Below are 18,912 nucleotides of genomic sequence, written 5' to 3'. Positions count from 1 at the left end.
AGGCCATGTGTCAGAGCTAATTAAGCTTCACAGTAAACGCAGGACAACGGGTAGGGTTTACAGTAACTCTGCTTATCTTAACTGATCCAGAATCAATAGAAAGCATGGCCTATTGGGTTATTGCTAAGTGAACTTTGGTCTGTTGACAGATTTGTCCATCTTAGGTCAAGTTCATCAAGCTGGAAAGAAAACTGCTGCTTTGGAAAATGAGTTGAAATAAAGGAGAAGAAGCAATATTTCATGATGGGTTGTCAAATCACTGATAAACATGAAGTTAAAAACAGAAAATTGTAGCGGTAGGTAGATAAAAACAGTTTCTCTTGGCCCAGCTGGAGGTGTTCGTTACCTTTACTGGGGTCTTGGGGGCTCTCTGGTGCAGTGGTGTGAGGATCCTGAAGACATGCTGCCACCTTCTCTTTGAGGCTCATCCATTGCTGCTGGAGCTTAACACACAGCCAGGGAAAGGATAGAGAGCCAACTCATTAGATACAGCTGCATACTTAGTTGGCTAAACCTATTACAGTACTCTTGGATTGGCAGAGAAAAGACAAGTAATCCTTAACGACACTTGGAAAATTTATTATCTGCATTATCCTGATTTTATTTGGACTGCACTCCAAACATCTGGTAGAAGCTTTGTTGTTGGTATCCATCTAGGGCACTGCTCTACTATATCATTCCTCAAAACAGTCAAGACTGTTGTAGTGGAGTGTAACCATTATACACAAAAAAAAACGCAAACAGAACAGCGTTTGCTGTAACAGCTCTGTAGGCGGCAGGACACGAAGGAATTTGGAGCTGCAACACTGGTGAGCCTCTTGGTGGTCCTCAAAGCTCCAACTCTTCTGGAATGATAACATGGGAAATTCCCATGATGAAAACCAAAAATACCAGTGTAAATCACATGCAAACAATGTGCACTGCTTCAGAAAACAGAAATGCTATTGCTATAGCTAATGTTGTAAATCTAGTCTAGAAATGCAAACATTTCAGTGAAAAGAGGGCTGTGACAAATACATTCACTGGCCTAAAAAGGTTTCTGAGTCATTTACCTTTGCCTCTCACAACAAAGAAAAGAGAAAGCAAGCTAAATAGAAAGGAACAGAGAGCAAAGTGAAGGATAAACTGCTCTGCTGTAATATTTCATACAACTGCCACTGTATTGTGCTGTCGGTACCTGTTTGGTAAGCACTAATCTACTTGGATACACATAATATACAATGGACATCAGATGTAGTGAATAGGATCCAGTATATTAAGTAACTGGACTTAAACTTGCTATCCATTGAACAGCAACAATTAAAGGATCTGATGAAAAAGGTCAGCCTCACTATAAGAGTGTGTGTACTACAGTATATGGGGATGAGGAGAGAAAGGGATTTTGGGAAGCACAAAGAACATCCCTCAAAGGCCTCGTTCTTATTCTTCCAACATACCCCCTTCTCTATTTCTCAGTCCCTCACTCCCTTCCTCCCTGCCTCTCCTTGCAGTTCTGCAGATCAGAGGGAAGCTCGTTACATAGGGATAGCATGACTCTAACATCTCAAATACAACAAGCGGGCCTCATATCCTCTGTCTCACTCTCTGCTTTGAATTACTGCAGACATGCCTTATCCAGACAGCATCAGGCCAACATACATTCAAAACTTTCCCATTCAAATTGTGGGAGTAGAGAGCACATTCCCACTGAGGTTCAACATGCTGCTGTCTCTCAACTCTTCCTGTACAAATTTGTCTCAAGACAGTATTTCTCACTCTCTCTCTCTCTCACTTGCCGTCTGCACTGCTGGACCTAATTCCTAAGGGGAGTAATTTAGCTCTCACTCAAAATTCCAGATCCACGTGCCAATCTCCAGATTTTATGGCTTTCATGGGGATAAGGCACAGCATGCAGAATAAGCCTCTGCTAGGAATATTGTTGGTGAGGAAAGAGGGTGACTATTCTGAGCCAGTTTAGATCTCTTTAGCAGATTCCCTCTGTCTCTCTCACGCTCTGTAAGCGTACCTAGAACGCACTGCCAGGCTTTTGACTTTGGGCTCCACAGATCTTGACATTGGCTCGATGTCTGCCTGATCTTAAACCCTTGGGGAGGAGCATAGTGACAAATCCCTGCCAATGTGCATTAAGTTTTCATTAGGCATTCTCAACCTGCCGTAGCTACAGCTGCCCCCTGGCAACTTATCCCAAGGCTTTTATTATTGTCTTTGAACTGTAGGCCAACAGCAACCCATGTACGGAAGCTCAACATTGTCTATGCGCATGCATGTACTTTATGTGTGTTTATGTGTCTGTCATATCTAATATTTAACAGTTAATGACTTTTCCTCCTTGATGAACCATTGAATGAGTGCATATGAAAAGACAAACATATTCACATGCCTACAATTAAGCACACATGCTTGAACTGACACAAATACACTAACGGTCAATGGTTTGGGGTCACTCACAAATTTCCATTGCACTCCATTATAGACAGAATCCCAGCTGATATCAGTTGCCTTGTTTTTTTTAACCAGGGCAGCATATTCCAGATTACATTATGTGCTTACATAATTGCAAAAGGGTTGTTTAATGTTTTCTTAGTTATTTTTTTTTAATAATATCAGATTAGTAAACAAATTGTGCCTTTGGAACATTGGATGTATGGTTGCTGATAATGGGAAATGTAGATATTGCATTAAAGATCAGCCACCCACCCAGATCAGCTGGTATCCTGTCTATAATGGAGTGAAATGGAAATTTGTAAGTGACCCCAAACTTTTGACCGGTAGTGTACATGTACTATGCACAGGTTTCCCTCTGGTCATAACTAAGTGCTGTGGGGAAAGTCAGCATTGCATCTATCTTTCCAATTTATGATCTAGGTGGAGCCTGACCCCGGATTCCCCCCAAACAGCCTACGCATCACAACCTGGACTGCGGCCAGACTGCTTCACTGCTGCTCTGCTGCCTTTATTTCAAACATGGGCCCAAAAATCCAGATGACAGAATGACAACAGTTTAGCAGCCAGAAAAACGTAATGAGTAATGGAGGCCACTCCAAACTGTGTTACTACAGAGATACAGCTACTCTTCTACTTGTGTCCTCAGCTTGGTCAGACACATACAGTTAAATGCACGATGACTTGACCTAAATTCATCAGCTCTACTTTCTCTTTAGCAGTAAAATCTTCTTAGATTAAATCTGCAAATTTGCAGATTGCAATCTACATGGTCCCTTCAACAATACTTGCATTCCCAACCTGACATATAAGACGATAAATGCTTAATGTAATATGTCTAATGTGTAATTCATTGTAATCTACATCAAATGAGCCTTCCTAATATAAAACACTCCCATTTTATAATGCCATTGTTTTTGTTTAGCATATTGAAACCAATATACCTCATTAGGCAAATGTCTTCACAGTAAACTAGACCTAATCAAGTTCTCCCACTTGTTTATTGAACACAAGTACCAACAGACGCTGCATCACACGCATCTTTGTGTTGCTATACTTAAGAGAACAACTGTTATAAATTTCCACCAGCCCCAAGACTTTATTCCGAACCTTGTTTTTTAAAGAGCATGAAAAATTATTTATTCTTTAAAAACATTTACGTATCCATGGAAGGTTAACCACGCACAAGGTTAACTACAAACAGTAATAACCTACTTTACATTCATGAAGCTGCACACACATTCTCCTGAAAGCTGTTGAATACAACCACAGTTTTCACCTGATGCACACTTCAAAGTTTCCAAGAACAAACCTCTAAAGCAGACCTATTGCAGCAAATAGGATGCAGGTGCTTTGCTCAGCTTACAGGTTATACTTGCCCTTAATGCCAAAAGACACACACACACACACACACACACACACACACACGCACACACACACACACACACACACACACACACGCACACACACGCACACACACGCACACACAATGAGTTTAAGTGGAGCAGGACAAGATTTTCTCATAACTAAAACTGCTAAAACAGCAATTGTGTCTCGGTGTCTGTCAATGTTTGTGTATCTGGGGCTTCAATTTGCAAAAATGCCATGTAAGGTCTTGTATTGCCAGCTGAGAGAATAAAAATGTTTAATGCGGATGTTTGAAAGACTGGGCATTCTGACAAACCGTTACAAAAATAATGCCTTTTCTAGTTGTTATGTAAAAACGTATTCGCCAAATGTCACAAGGGGATCACTGTTTCCTTTATGAAGAAATGTCAGGCAAAAGTCTGCTGGCATTAGCTGTGTTTGTGCATCCACTTGACCTTAGACTGGGGCTCTTCTTGGGTTATGAACATTCACGTCATGCGTGGCTAGCCAGATTTGCTCTCTCTTTCTCTCTCACATACACGCAAAACGCACACACACATAAAAATGTTCTTTCGCTTGCTACATGGAAGTCTTATTTTCAGATGAGTGTGTGTGGAGCTTAGTCTCAGCTCTGTATATATATGAGCTCTCTGCTGTCACTTGCATTGTGCTTTCTGAAAACACGATTACCTTCACATGATGAGTGACTGTGCAGGTCAAGTTTGCTTTTTTTGTATTTACTCATGCCTTGTCATCCGCTCTACTATATTCCTGTACTGTTTGTTTTGTTAAAATCCCCGTTTACAAAATGTTCGTGATTATAGCAGGAGTGGGACGGATTTTTGAGGAATATAAATGGATGCAGTCTGCCACAATGTGCTTTTGGATACCTCCACCAGGAGTCGACAAAGTCAGACAGTTTCAAATCAGTGTATAAGCCAAGATATACCGTAAAAAACAATTTTGAAAGGAGGATATAGTTAATCAAGTACGGCAGCTACAGTATTAATGATGCCGCTTATTTAACATATGTAGCATGTACCTATTAGTCACAACATTTGAGTGTGTTAATGCACATATGAAGGTTGTGATAATGCTAACGTCATTAATTCTGATGGCTAAAGCAACAAAACACCAGAACATTCAACATCACACATATTCCAAGGACAGAAATACCAATACTGATGCATTTGACTTCCGAATACAGCATGTTTATAATCACTTCAGTGTTGTGTGCTGTATATGTGTCAGAGCTTACCAATAAAAGTGCTCTTGCTCTGACCCCCGCGAGGATATTCTTCGTCAGAAATGAAGTAAGTCTTCTGAAGCACCTGGAGGGGAAGCAAAGGGACAATGGACATAGGCAAAAGATGGAGGGATTCGGTTATGACCATAAACAGGAACTGTTCCAGCTCAACATCAAAGCATGGTCATAGTATTATGCTTTCATCAAAACTGTTGTTGATTATACTTAAGTAAATACGAAGAAGCCACAAAGCCAATGAAAAGCAGGCTCTTTAGAACAACAAGCACTGCCTTGCTCCTTTTCTAGCAGAACACAGTGCTTTCAAGTTAAAAGCAGTTTATCATTTTAGGAGGGGACACTAAAGCTTTGATTTGTAACCAACACCTGATTGGGCCTGACCCATTGTTGAGGGTTCAGGACCAACTGGACTCAATCTTTCTGTAAAGCCCTCAGGCCTGATCAAGTTTGGATTCATGTTATTCTTTTTTTCCTTAAATAGTAGCACATGAAGCAACGACTTGCAATAACATTGTCAATCTACTTCTATGGCCTTACCAGCACTAGATGTGCCAATTTAATTGCTGCGGGTTAACATGCGTTTAACCAACACAGATAAATGCATAAAGCTAGGACCAGGACGATTTGTCCACACAAAAGGGAATGTCTGAGTTATGGATCAACATTGCCACATTACTGTCAGCATGGACAAAAGATGAGAGTATGTTGTAATGTTGATTGTGGAAAAAGCTGTAGCCAACAAATCTGCACAGTGCACATAATTTGACTGTATAGCAGACAAATGAAGAGGGAATAAGTGTAACGACAGATTAAAAATAGCAATACTAACAGTTAAAAGGCTGGGAGTAGTTGTTACTCTAATGAAGAGGTGTGGTGGTGGGAGCATCTGGAAGGGCAGAACTACAGATTCTGTTGCTTCTATACAGTAGGTGACAACAAAGGAAGCATCGTAAGAGAGTCAATCAAATTAATAATATGAAACAAACAAAACAAAACAAAATGAGTAGTACACATAAGCATCTTATGGCATCAGCATTGAGACTTCCTTACAGTTTGCCAGTCTTTTGAATCCATTTACACTTTTACTATTGAAGACAAATGTGTCTACCTCAGTGCACACTACCTAACTACCAAACTATCTACTGTCATGACTTTCAAAAAGAAAAAGAAAAGCAGGTGTAAAGTAACGTCTGAGGGCATCAGTACCTAATGCTTTATTTCTTAATCATAAGAAGGTAGTTTTCATGAGCAGAGGGTAAACATTTTTAGTATATCCAAGATTCACAGTCCAATATATAAGCATACATATATTATCCATTTCATTGTTCACAGGAGACCGTTGCTAGGGTTGCATTAAGCTCCTTTCTCATATTTCAAACGTAATAGAAGAATCTCTAATTCCAAAGGGAATGGGAAAATCATATCTCGGTACAATTAAAGCTCCCCTACTGTTAGTTTTTGTTCTCTATGTTTCCGGATGGAAATAATAATTTTAAACAGAGTGTGAGTTCTCACTGTTTTTCTATTTTGTGTACATGTGTGTCTTTGTTTTTTTTACCAGAGGCAAGTCAGAAACAGCTGTGTTTAATAGTGACCAGGCCGCCGAGGCCACAGCTGGACCAAAGCAACTGAGTAAGTCAGGTTTAGTCTGGGCAGCCACAAGATTTTGAACCCAGAGCAGCTCTGTGATGGTCTGTGCGCAAGTTGGCCTTACTTGGCCTCTCTTCACCACATTTAACTACTATGTGTGAGTAAAAGGCATGTTCTTCCTTCCAGTGTTCCAAAGTATGGAGATGTGACTTTAATGTTCTTTACAAGTCAAAAGTTCACATTCAAGAGCTTTTTGTCTGCCGGTGTGAAAAGACTTCATCCCAACTGTATAGCACTGAGCCTGATCTCTCACTGTTTGGTCGTCATTTCAACACACACACACACACACACACACACACACACACACACACACACACACACACACACACACACACACACACACACACACACACCTTGTTCAGCCATCATTAAGAGATGTACAGTATATGCATATGACGTAAAGACGTTAAAGTTTTGAGTTATCACAGTTCATCTGGCACTTGCTCTTGGTTCTGTTAACTTTAAACTAAACACTGTGGTACATATATTGCCATAGCAATTTCAGCAATGTGGAGTTGTTGTGTGGGAATTTAATAATATTTCCATGCTTTTGATTTTATTTGAATCTAATAGAAAACACTAAACTGTAATGATGTTTTTGTAACTTCAGAATCTTTTGTAGTACCACATGCACTACAAAATATCACAGTACATCACACATAAAGAAATTTAGTTCCACTGTAAATCTGGTTCCCTGTACCTTAAACCAGAATTTAACATGTAACTTTTTCCATACGAATGAATAAGAACATGAACAGATTATTAACCCGTACCCATTTGCCTGCTGTCATTAGTTTATTTCAGATATGAGGCTAATACAAATGTAGCTGACATACTTGTGTTTGCTCTTGGCAGGCTAAGAAACCATTTTCTGTCCTATGTGATATTTTTCTGTATTTAGTTATTAATGGCCAACTATTATTGTCACTGATGATGGTATCTATATATTCAACTACCCAAGAGTAAGAAAAGAAGATATTTGATTAAGATCCTCAAATGCTAACATCCCAGTAAATTACCTGTGGTTGATTAGAAGGCACAGTCTCCAGCAGATTTGACCTCTAAACACAAACAGAGGTCTTAATAGACTATTATAACTGAACCTGGGTGAGTAGGGTCCTAAAACCTATACAAACGTCTCTATTGGACTGAATGGCATCATACATTTCAGTGGCTCATTTTGTGGCCACTTCTAAGCTCTGAAACAGACGTCACAGGCAACAGAAGCATGCCTGCAAGTGAGGCTAGTTAACGTTACACTTGGCTGCAGGTAATATTAGCCTTCTGTTAGCTAGTAGCTAGCTTAAACATGTTTACAATTCTTAAAGCTAAATGGTCTAAAGTGTAGCTCGAAAAAGATTCCAACACAAGGACTTGCAATAGTCTGCAGCTGGAGACACAGGCCACTGCCTGAGTCGGATATGTCAAAGAAATAATTCCGCTGGGACTTCATAGTGCATTCAGGTGCACTTTGTAAAGTCTGGGAAACTCAAGTGGTTGTTAAAAAGTACCTTTTTTCCATCTAGTGGTTCTTCTTTCTTTTGTTTAAGATAAATTAACTGGTGAAATAAGTTATCACAATTAAACTATACATTTTTTAAATGATAAAGTAATAAATTATGTAAATGTGACAATATGGCCTTAGTGTGATGCGTTCCAAAAAAAGATGGGGGCAATGGTTATATCACACTTGATGCCATGTACTGTAGCCTATCTTTCAAAAGAAGACTTTTAAAATGTCAGCTTCATATTTACAATACTGTACACTTCCACTACCTTCTCTTATGTGGTGTGTTTGATGGAATACAATTTTCAAGAGGATCAGAATAAGAGGATGAGAGAGTATGTGGGTTGGGAATGAAGATAAAGAAAGAAAAAAAGCAAGACAATGGAAAAAAAATAGCCTATACTCAGGAGAGTGGTGTTTATATCTATGGGTGAATACATAAAGTTGGTTGAGCGTGAGAAAGAAGCTGCCAGTGAATGCAGCACACACTGGGAAGCAGAGACAGACCTCGGGGCTCTCAGAAAGCTCTGAAATCAACGGAGGGTGGATAATCTACACACCAAGACTATTGTGGGAAAAATGCCTTTGCTCTCTGTGTATCGGAGTGATAGAATGGGCAGTTCTCTATGGTCCATTTAGGGGAGGAAATGGACTTTGTATTTTGTTATGGCCCACCTACATCAGAGACAATAGGCATTGTACAATTTATACTCCGGTAACTATAAATACAAAATAGTGAGAGAGCGTCTAAGTGATACAAGTGTAAAAGCATCTTCAGACCTTTTACTAATGCACAAAACCCTGCATACATGTACTGACAGACAAATGATTAGCTGAATAGAGGAATTGATTAAGTAGATCAAAACCATACATTTTAAATAACACTAATTTCAATGCTCTGAGTTTCTATGAAAACCCTGCCCCAGACACAAGCGCAGCTGTTTGTCTTGGCAACAACATCACAACTCTGCAACCCCCCCATGACCCCAATCCATCATCCATGTCGCACGCAAAACACACTCACATATACATACATATGCTGCCAGTGGACCCTTTTTCCCAAGATCTTTAGTGATGCGTCAGATGAGCGGGGGAGGGACAGCATGAGCAAGAGTCGCTGCAGGGTCAGGTCTTCACCTTAATGACTTTACTCTGGAAAGACACACAGACAGACATACAGTAGAAAAAAGACATGTGCATACTTACACACATACAATGGCCCTCGTTTATAAAACGTGCATATGACCTAAAATAGGCGTAGGACGGGCCTATGCCGATATCTACGTAAAGCATTTCGTAACGGCATTTCTCAATTTGAACGTGACCGTAGGCTGCAAAAGAATCTCACGTCTGGTCTGACCTTGTGTATGCAAGTTTTTAAGTCAGTGTGGACTTGCGGTGCAGCATGCAACAGAAGGAGAAGTCAGCAGCTGATCACTTACTGACAGTGGCAGAAGTGCATATGCAGCCTACACACATAAGCCACGGTGGACGGGGGCTGTTTTAGCCTGTGGGGTTCTGCACAACATCGCGCAGGAAAACAGGGTGACATAAATGTAGTGACAGAGCCAGCTGACCCGATGCCCAGAGAGCAGTGTCCTGCACAGCCACAACTCGGGGCTATACGGGTGAGACAGGATATTATTCCTCGCTTTTAAAAGGTATTGTGTTTGGCTATGCTGTTCGATCCAGGAACCATGCCGATGCAGAACAGCTGTGAGGACACGCGCTCTCCCTCACAGCTTACTGTTACCTGGCTCTGATTCATGAAAAAAAAAACACGTGTAAAATAAAAACACTGCATCGACTCTGCTACTGTGTGTTTCTTTAAATATAGTTACACCTACATGTAGGCCTAAGAGATTGCAATATAAGCCTGTATATTACTATTAGGAGTATAGCATACATAGGCTAGGTCAAGGATCTCTTTCTATTGCACATACTTCCTACAGCCTATCACCAGTTTTTAGGCTGCCAAATAGTACACACGTTACTGCAAATTAAACTGAGAGGTCAGAGTTTCAATTTTCACCTCTGAAAAGTGCTGCTCCTTAGCTGGATTACATCTGGCCATGTTGTAAACTGTAGGGGCGACGCCGAGAATATATTAGGGCGTGATATTTAAATTATGATCGTTTCCAGCCATTGCATTTATCAATGTATGACCATTCTTACGCTCTGATTGGTGTGATACGAACGTTTCATTAAACACATGCGAAGCCTGTCGCACACACACACACACACACACACACACACACACACACACACACACACACACACACTCTTTATTCACAGAACTAAAATCCCAAACAGAACTAAAAATGTTTTAAACAAAAGCCAAACTATTGCTCAGACAACAACAGAGATGTGAGAACACGGTGTCCTTTACGACACAACTTGTATGTAAATTATGTTTTTCTTTGATTTTATTCTTTGAGAATTTAATAGACTGTTTGTTATGCTGGGATTGTTTTTGTAAAAGCCTGACTAGAGACAAGGACTGCAAATTAGCGGGGGATAGACGTCCTAAAAACGTTGCATCTCTCACATTTGGTTATGATAACATTATAGATAATGTCCCTGATAAATAAACAATAAGTAAAAAATAAAATAAACACACACACACACACACACACAGACACACACACACACACACACACACACACACACAAATACATAGTACGTTCACACATGCAGGGCACACAGGAAACTCATCCATCTTTGATCATGTTATTCAGATAAGAAGTCAAATGACCTGCTGTCATGGCAGCTCTGAATGCCAATGAAGGGGCGTTTCTGCATCTCGTGCTCTTGGGAGACCAAAGGCCCCAACACAGATGAATTACATAGAGAGAGTGTGTGTGTGTCATTGCAGGCTCATTTATCTGGATCACACATACTTACTATGCCTTTAATGTCAAATTTATGGACATATATATCCACGTGGACAGGCTGTCTAGACGCAACACTAATTTGATGCAATTTGGTTCCAAGCAATGGACAGCAGCCATTAGTCCATAAGGACGAGCTCTAGACTGAAACAATTCAGCCCTGTGTATTGCGTGTGAATATGTATGCTGCTCAGTGCTAGGGTTATATATTTTTTGTAGCTTTTTAAGTAAGTTACTTTTACTATTTATCGGTTATTGCTTACTTTTTTAAACTTGTAACTTAGTTTTCCATCATCAATTTAAAAAGACAATGTTGTATGTCTTTAAAAAAAAGGCATATCCAGGTTGGCTATCTTTTTAAAGTTTTGTTTAACTTTATCTTTTGACAATATGTTTCTACACTGACGATCGCATACACCACAAATGGCTGACTATCCATTACAATAATTATGTTACAATAAATTAACTATCTGTGGCCAATTTATCCACAATAAAACAATGTTTTTATGCAAACAAAATGGACTACAATGATGTGTCCGGAGACTGATGGTTGTGATGTTTTGCATACATGCATGTGTGAAAGGAAAGAAAGCTGATTCCTGTCCTGTCTGACAACTGTGAACAGCAACCCATTACTACTTGAAAAATGACAAAAATATGACAAAACAGCCTGGATGTGTGTGTGTGTGTGTGTGTGTGTGTGTGTGTGTGTGTGTGTGTGTGTGTGTGTGTGTGTGTGATTGTGTGTGTGTGTAAGAAGATATTTCATACAAGGTAAAGCACTGACCTAGAGGGAAGAAACAAGATTAAGAGCATTTATCTATATTACTTCCAGCAACACCATGCATCTAAATTCTACTGATAATAGTCCGTGGATTTTATAACAGTTTTTAGCATGATCCTCTCATATCAAATATTTAACGCTCTTCTTGTTCAAAGTTGGTTATTTTCTCAGCAGAATTAACAGAAAGGAGAGCATGGTCTTCCAAACTGCAGAGGAGACATCCTTCTTTACTCCTAAATTTGGCAGTTATGCGTGTTCAAGTGTCTCTTGACATCTCTCCCGCTTGTGCTTGGCATTCTCAATGGCCGAACACGTCAAAAATCCAGCACATAACAAAATAGTGGCTTCAAAATAGGCCTAGCTAAATCCCACTGACCAAACACACACAAACATGGATACTAGGGATGCACCAAAAAGAAAATTTTGTCTGATACTAATAACCGATAATACGGTGCTGTTATTGCCGATAACCAAATATACCATTGTCTATATGATCTGTAAAAACAAGTTTCTACAATAATCATATTTTGTACATACTGAAACACAAGGTTTTATGACTAATCGAGTTTTTCCCTGGGTCGGCAAGGGATAAATCACTAAAGCAAAACTTGGATGAGCGGCTTGTCACTAAAATGATAAAAGCCCGTCCACCTTAAAGCAAGCCCACCTTAAGTTGCCTATGTCTGTGCCCGCTAACCTCCTTCACCTTCTTTATCCAGCAGGAAGCAAACAAGTCCTCAGAAATCCACCGGAGTTTAAAATTCCACCACAAAGAAAGCAGAAGGTAATGGAACATCTGGCCAGAAAGAGTGAAATCCAGCAGAATTTCTGGCGGCAACAAAGCAATCCCAGAAATGGAACATCGTGGTTATAGATACTTCTGATCTGCAAATATTTGTACAAATGTGACTAATTTGCCCAGTTTTTTAAAGTATTATCACTTAAAGATATTTCTAACTTCCTGTAGAGTTTTTTTTATTCTAATCATTCTATACGTCCGCCCACAGATAGCTTTCCAGTGTAATAAGAGAGCAGCTTCAGCTGGGGAAGTCTCTGCAGAAACCAGTGTCTCTACTCCACTAACATAATTGAATTTGCATTGGTTCCAGGAGAAAGGTATTAGTGTCACATGTTGGTAGATTGTTTTAAAGATTACATTTTGTAATATCCAACACCATTGCTTTGGTCAAAGAAGCTTGTTTATGAGCTGGAGTCTAATAATAGTACTGATGCCCACCGGGCCACGACAGTCACTGGTTCCCATATGTGAGGAAACAACAAAAAAGAAACAGAAAACAAGAAAGAAATGCCATTGTCTCTTAAAGATTAACAGGACTACCTGTTGTAATCATGGTGCCAGGTGGTGTTTCGACGTCCAGGATGGCCGTGCCAACAACATTTCAGAATATTAGGCAGGGTTGGAAGTTGCTCTGTATCTTCAGCAGAGAGCAGGTGACCTTTGGCCCCAGGTAGCTAAAGTGTTGCAGGGCCCTCTGCTGTTCCTCCTCCCAATGGGCACGCTGCTACACGCAGTCATAAGACCAAGACAAATTATATCTCACATAACAAAGCTGATATGGAAAGATGGGTCAATATAAGGACAAGTATGAATGAGATGTTAAGTAGCAACACTGCTCTGCATGGCCTAATGTAGCATAATCAATGTTAAATAGCTGTAGGTGGACCACAAAGATGAAAGGGCAAGGTAGAATAGATGTTTAAGGAAAAACACATACATGCTGCTTGAAGAGTCAGTATGTGTTATGTAGGTATGTGATAAGAATTGAGAAAATACTGTATGGTCTGAAGACTAAATGTATTCAAGGTCACATCCCATGGATTTATAAAGGAGGATATCTGCATTCAAGGATATCTTCAGCTAAAGTCCACCGGGAGGCTTGGTCAACAATAGCAGTGATAGCGGGTAGATGTGAAATACACGAGTGGAATGGAAAAATAAAAAGGGGGGAAAAAGCAACCAAAGCCAAAACTAAAACATGTTAAAGGTCGTAAACACGCCAGTTTGTAAGTGTGATGGTGAATGGAGCTGCATCATAAGTCCCTGCAATCAATAAAATCAAAATAACAGATTGTCCTGGCAACCGGTAATTTACAAAGGCTGCAAACTAATTTCAAAATAATATTTTATTATCTTCTTTAAAATGAATTGTAGTTTCTTTTTAAGTTCTTAAAACGACACCTCTGATGCCACATTTCACGCTGTGATCAAAAAAATTAAAGAAATGAAAGATGACGTAATTTTTTGTTTATGCAGGTTAGCCCTACAATTGAAGCATTACAGGACAGCAGCATAACAATCTTTTGCATAACAAAAGGTCGAGAGGAGGAGGCCAAAAAAAACAGACAATGCATTCCCACGGGAGAGATGACAGATAGGAACAGTTTGTATGACTAAAAAGGTATAGGACATGGGTAAACTGTGGAGAAGATAAGAAAGAAACATTGGGTATCCAGACAGTGTTTCAGATACATTCAGCAGTGTGACACAAGTCGCAGAAGCAGCATAAAACATGGGTTAAAATGGATGGCATTGAAGATTTCAACAGCATGACCTTGCAGAGTTGAGAATGTGGACTTCCATAACGCGTGTGCTTGTATGCGTGTCTACGTTTGTCTGTGTGTGAGAGCGATTTACCTCAAGCAGGTCTCTGATCATTTGAACGAAGGCATCAACCAGAAAAAAAAATGCTGGGTTGGTCCAGGACTGAGCCTTTGGAGAATACCTGATGGAAAGATAGAGAGAGAGAACAAAAGATAAAGAAGACAGAAAGGAAGTGTGAGCAGAGAGACCGATATCAAAATAATAAGAATAACACTGACAGAGACATACACAACAAAAGTAAATATAGAGGGAAGGAGAAAGAGAAGCACAAAAAGTCAAGCTTTCAAACAGATCAGCATTTTAGAGCTGGGTCTCCAGCTGTCACATAATTGTAAGTTGCACAAAAACAAAAAGAAAACAGGCTGTCACAGTGGCAAACCGCCATCCATACAGGCCGAGGGATAAAGGTCAGAAAATGATCTGTCATTGGCATAATTGCATCCGCTGAAGTTGTGTATCGGTGGTCTGGTGTTGCTCAGATTGCTTTTCACACTTCCTTATTCCCCTGATGGAAAGGTAATCCTGAAGACACAAACGTTTACAGTTGCTGCTCACAGTGGAAATGGAAAGCTGAAAGAGGGAGAGATGAACATCAGGCGAAGTCAAGGTGACACCAGGTAGACTAGAATAGAAAAGCAAATTGATATACCTCCCAAATAAACATCTAAAAGCTTTACTAAGCTTACCGTAAAGCAGGCAACTAAACACACACACACACACACACACACACACACACACACACACACACACACACACACACACACACACACACACACACAGAGTAATGGCAATCTAGTTGAGGACCTTTTGCTCCCATATTTTCTTCACAAACCAGAAGTGCCTGTGTAGGCAATGCTGAAGAATGTATTCATTGTTTATTCTACCTGGTGGGGAATTAAGTACAGACTTGAACCTTTGTTGGCCCAGTAGCTTGTCAGCAGCTACTCCACATAAGGAAAGAGGGCATTTCTTCACTATACTGTCAATGCAAAAAACACTCCTAAAATGCCTGGCAGCTCGGGGTACTTTATGAACCTTTGCCTCATTGTTACGTGCACACACGCACGTGCACAAATGCACACAGAAAAAAAGGCTGTTTTAAGGCTAAAACCAGGTAATGATATGCTGTATCATAACTGTACCAACATGTGTAGCCTCAAGGCTAAACAAACAAACATACACAGCAGATATTTACTAGAAAGACTGGATTACCCACCCAGCTAAAGCACGATAATGCCCCAGGCCTCAAGGGCCCCCAGAAGAACAAAGTTTACTCATTGTCAAATGTCTTGTGATAATTCTACTACCATAATTATAAATGTGTTTGGGAATACACACAACTAAAGAACTACATCAATTGAAATGATAAGGGTTGCTCACTTTATAGACTTGATTAACTTTAGTTGATATTGTACTAAAATGAAGTCAAAAGTGTAAGTTTTCCAATAATGTCCTCCAATGCTCAATTGCTAAAATCTAACGAATTTGTCCATTCAGAGCCAAAATTATATTTAAACCAATGAAACTAAACAATAAAATAACTTTTCCTAGATCGAGAAGAAAAAAAACAAAAGTCACAAGAGCGGATTATTAAAGGGCGGACAATTGGATAAGGGGATAGGGAAGCTAGTCATTGCTGTTTTTTTGTAGTCCAACGCGAGCATCCTGGTACCTCCCACCACACAGCTCAAGTCTATTGCAACGTTGCTTCTCTAAAGGAGTACTTGGTCTGGTGGGCTAATCAATAATTTGGAGGGAGCTGAGACAATAAGGTTACTAGTATCCACAGCCATTAACCTGCATCTTCCTGACACACTCACAGACTGTAAAAACAACTGCTATTCTGGTCATGCATCGGCACCTCTCTTCCCACCTCGGAGCCTGCTGTTTTTCATGTGACTACTTCTCCCCTTTGCACCTTGCCTGTCATGTGGACATTTCCTCTTTGTCATTGTTCATGTACACTGTTGAGACCGTAATTGTTGTCATGGACACCAACCTCATAATTATTGTCTTTTTTCTTTTCCAATTTTTGCCTTCGTGGTGTGGAGTCACAGTGGTCCTCTGGTTTCTGTCTCTCTGCCCTACATGCTCTCTTTCTGCCTCCTTGGTTGGTTTTCTCAGGTACACTAGAATTTAGCAAGGAATACTGAGAGATGAAGCTATCTTCTTTCTCTCTTTTAACCTAAATGCAAAACAAAAAGCACATAACAGTTAGGGCAGACAAGTACAAAGAAAATCAAATAAATGAAAAGCCATTTGTTGTTTGTGTGGGATGACTCTGGAGTGCATAGGGGTTCCAACAGCTAGTTTTGCCCCAGGGCCTTCTAAAAGATGACCCTAGTAATTAATCTTAATCATAATCTTAATTAATTTAGTAAATGTACAGAATGTGTTTGAAAAAAAAAAAAAAAATTAAAAAACTAAGTCACACATATTGCTGACTTGAAGTGGATGCTACATTGAAACAGAAGGTGCACAACTATCAGGAAACTGGCTAAGTTACTTTAGCAACAGAATTAATATGTGTAATAAAACAGCCAATTTGAGTTCCTGTGTTTAATTTTCCCAGCATTTGCATGATTCACTTTAAGTTAAGTAAAGATTATCTATGAATCTATGAAGAATGGGGTTTTACATTTATTTGAACTGTAGAGAATGATTGCAAGTAAATGTGGGAGAAATGAAACAAGGAGAAGGGGAGAGGGGACACATCTGTGACTCCGTCTCTAACTGCAGATGAAAGGAAGTTGTTTAAAGTTGATGTGGTGCTATTTCTCCAATGACTCAGATTAAACACTGATGCCTGTGCCGAGCAGACCATTCATCACTTCACTGATACTTTTAGTGGCCGTTCCCCTGCTCAGGTGGAAGTTAACAGCACTCTGGTGCCCAGTGTGTGCGTGAAACCTGCTCACTCACTCACTCACACATGCACACAAATAAACGCCCAATTCAACTCACATACAAAGACATGTAGGTGTATAAAGGCTTTGTTTTCCATTAGGTGTTTGAAGCCATTCCCTATCATGGAAATAGTGCACTATATAGTATTTTTGCCATTTTGTAGTGGCCGTTAATTTCATACACTATATATTTTCCTATAAAATACCCACAATGCACGGCTAATTTGAGTGTACTTACAATTTACCCTACATTTTACTCCCGTAAACCACAATGCAACCTCTTTACTGGAGGAGAAGAAGAAGCAGAAAGGAAAGGAATTGTTTTGGGTTGTTTACATTTTGGTGGTGCGCCTTCTTCCGTCACACAAACTCCTGGAGCATCTACTGGCGCAACGATGTATAGACATTTTTTGATTTAGTGTCTCAAAATCTTGTTTGGTCATTCCCTATATAGTTCACTATTTAATAAACAATCTATTGGAAATAGTAAGTGGGTAAATGAGGGAAAGGGTTTCGAACACAGCTTCTGTTTCTACTCTTTTCCACTCAGGGAAAGAAAAAAATGCTCCCCCCCCCCCAATCTGTGGCCTCTTTTAACCCATCCCACTTATTCAATGAAGGAGTTCAAGATAAATTATACCATTAGAACATTATGATGTTATGGAGTTTTTCATTGTTTTATTATTGTTGGAGCTATTCATTGTTTGGTGATATTTAATAGTTCAATATTTATTTATTTTAGTTTTTACATTACATTTACATTAAGCTAAATTTGTTTATATCATTAGTATTATTATTTTTTGCAATTAGGTTTTGAAGAATTCTATAAGCAGCAATACCAGAGACTGTTGATTCACCTTGACAGACTGACAGATTTATATAACATCATGTTTATCTATCTATAAATTGCAGGAACGTCTGTCTGTCTGTCTGTCTGTGTGTGTGTGTGTGCGTGTGTATGTGTGTGTGTTTTTGTGTGTGTGTGTGTGTTTGTGTGTGTGTGTGTGTGTGAGAGAGACTCTTTACCTGCTAATGTATTAAGTTACTGTGAGCTGGCAGAACATAACATAATCTCGGAGATTGTTCACAGTGCTGTGCAACGCGAGAAAATCTCAGAGCTGAACCGGGCAAACATATCAGTTTTCATCAGACTCATAACCCTCAGGTTAATTAAGTCTACTGCTAACATACAACACTAATAAAATTACCATAGCCAAAATACCCCCGCAAATCACATTCATTCTTCACAGTTAACTGTCAAGCCACTAAACCTGTATTGGAAACCAACACCTCTGCTGAAGTGTTCAATTTGTTAACGATCATACGACATGAGACAACCTCTCTTTTTCTCTCGCAATTTAGCTCTTGCTCTCTATCTGCACACACACACACACACACACACACACACACACACACACACACACACACACACACACACACACACACACACACACACACACACACACACACACACACA

The 18,912-nt window shown here is 39.7% G+C and overlaps 1 long non-coding RNA gene across 1 annotated transcript; it reads right to left on the bottom strand.

Annotated features, from left to right (window-relative positions):
* Window positions 1-345: 345 nt before the first annotated feature.
* Window positions 346-14,668, bottom strand: LOC117934670. Its single transcript, XR_004654537.1, has 5 exons — window positions 14,563-14,668; window positions 13,246-13,477; window positions 9,266-9,383; window positions 5,069-5,141; window positions 346-443 (listed from the first exon to the last, which is right to left on the bottom strand). It is a non-coding gene; the product is annotated as an uncharacterized LOC117934670 (long non-coding RNA).
* Between the last annotated feature and the right edge of the window lie 4,244 nt (window positions 14,669-18,912).

This window comes from Etheostoma cragini, chromosome 19 (genome assembly GCF_013103735.1).
Source record: "Etheostoma cragini isolate CJK2018 chromosome 19, CSU_Ecrag_1.0, whole genome shotgun sequence".
NCBI lineage: Eukaryota > Metazoa > Chordata > Actinopteri > Perciformes > Percidae > Etheostoma > Etheostoma cragini.
Note: the sequence above shows the minus strand (reverse complement) of the source record. Positions and strands in the feature narration are given on the sequence as shown.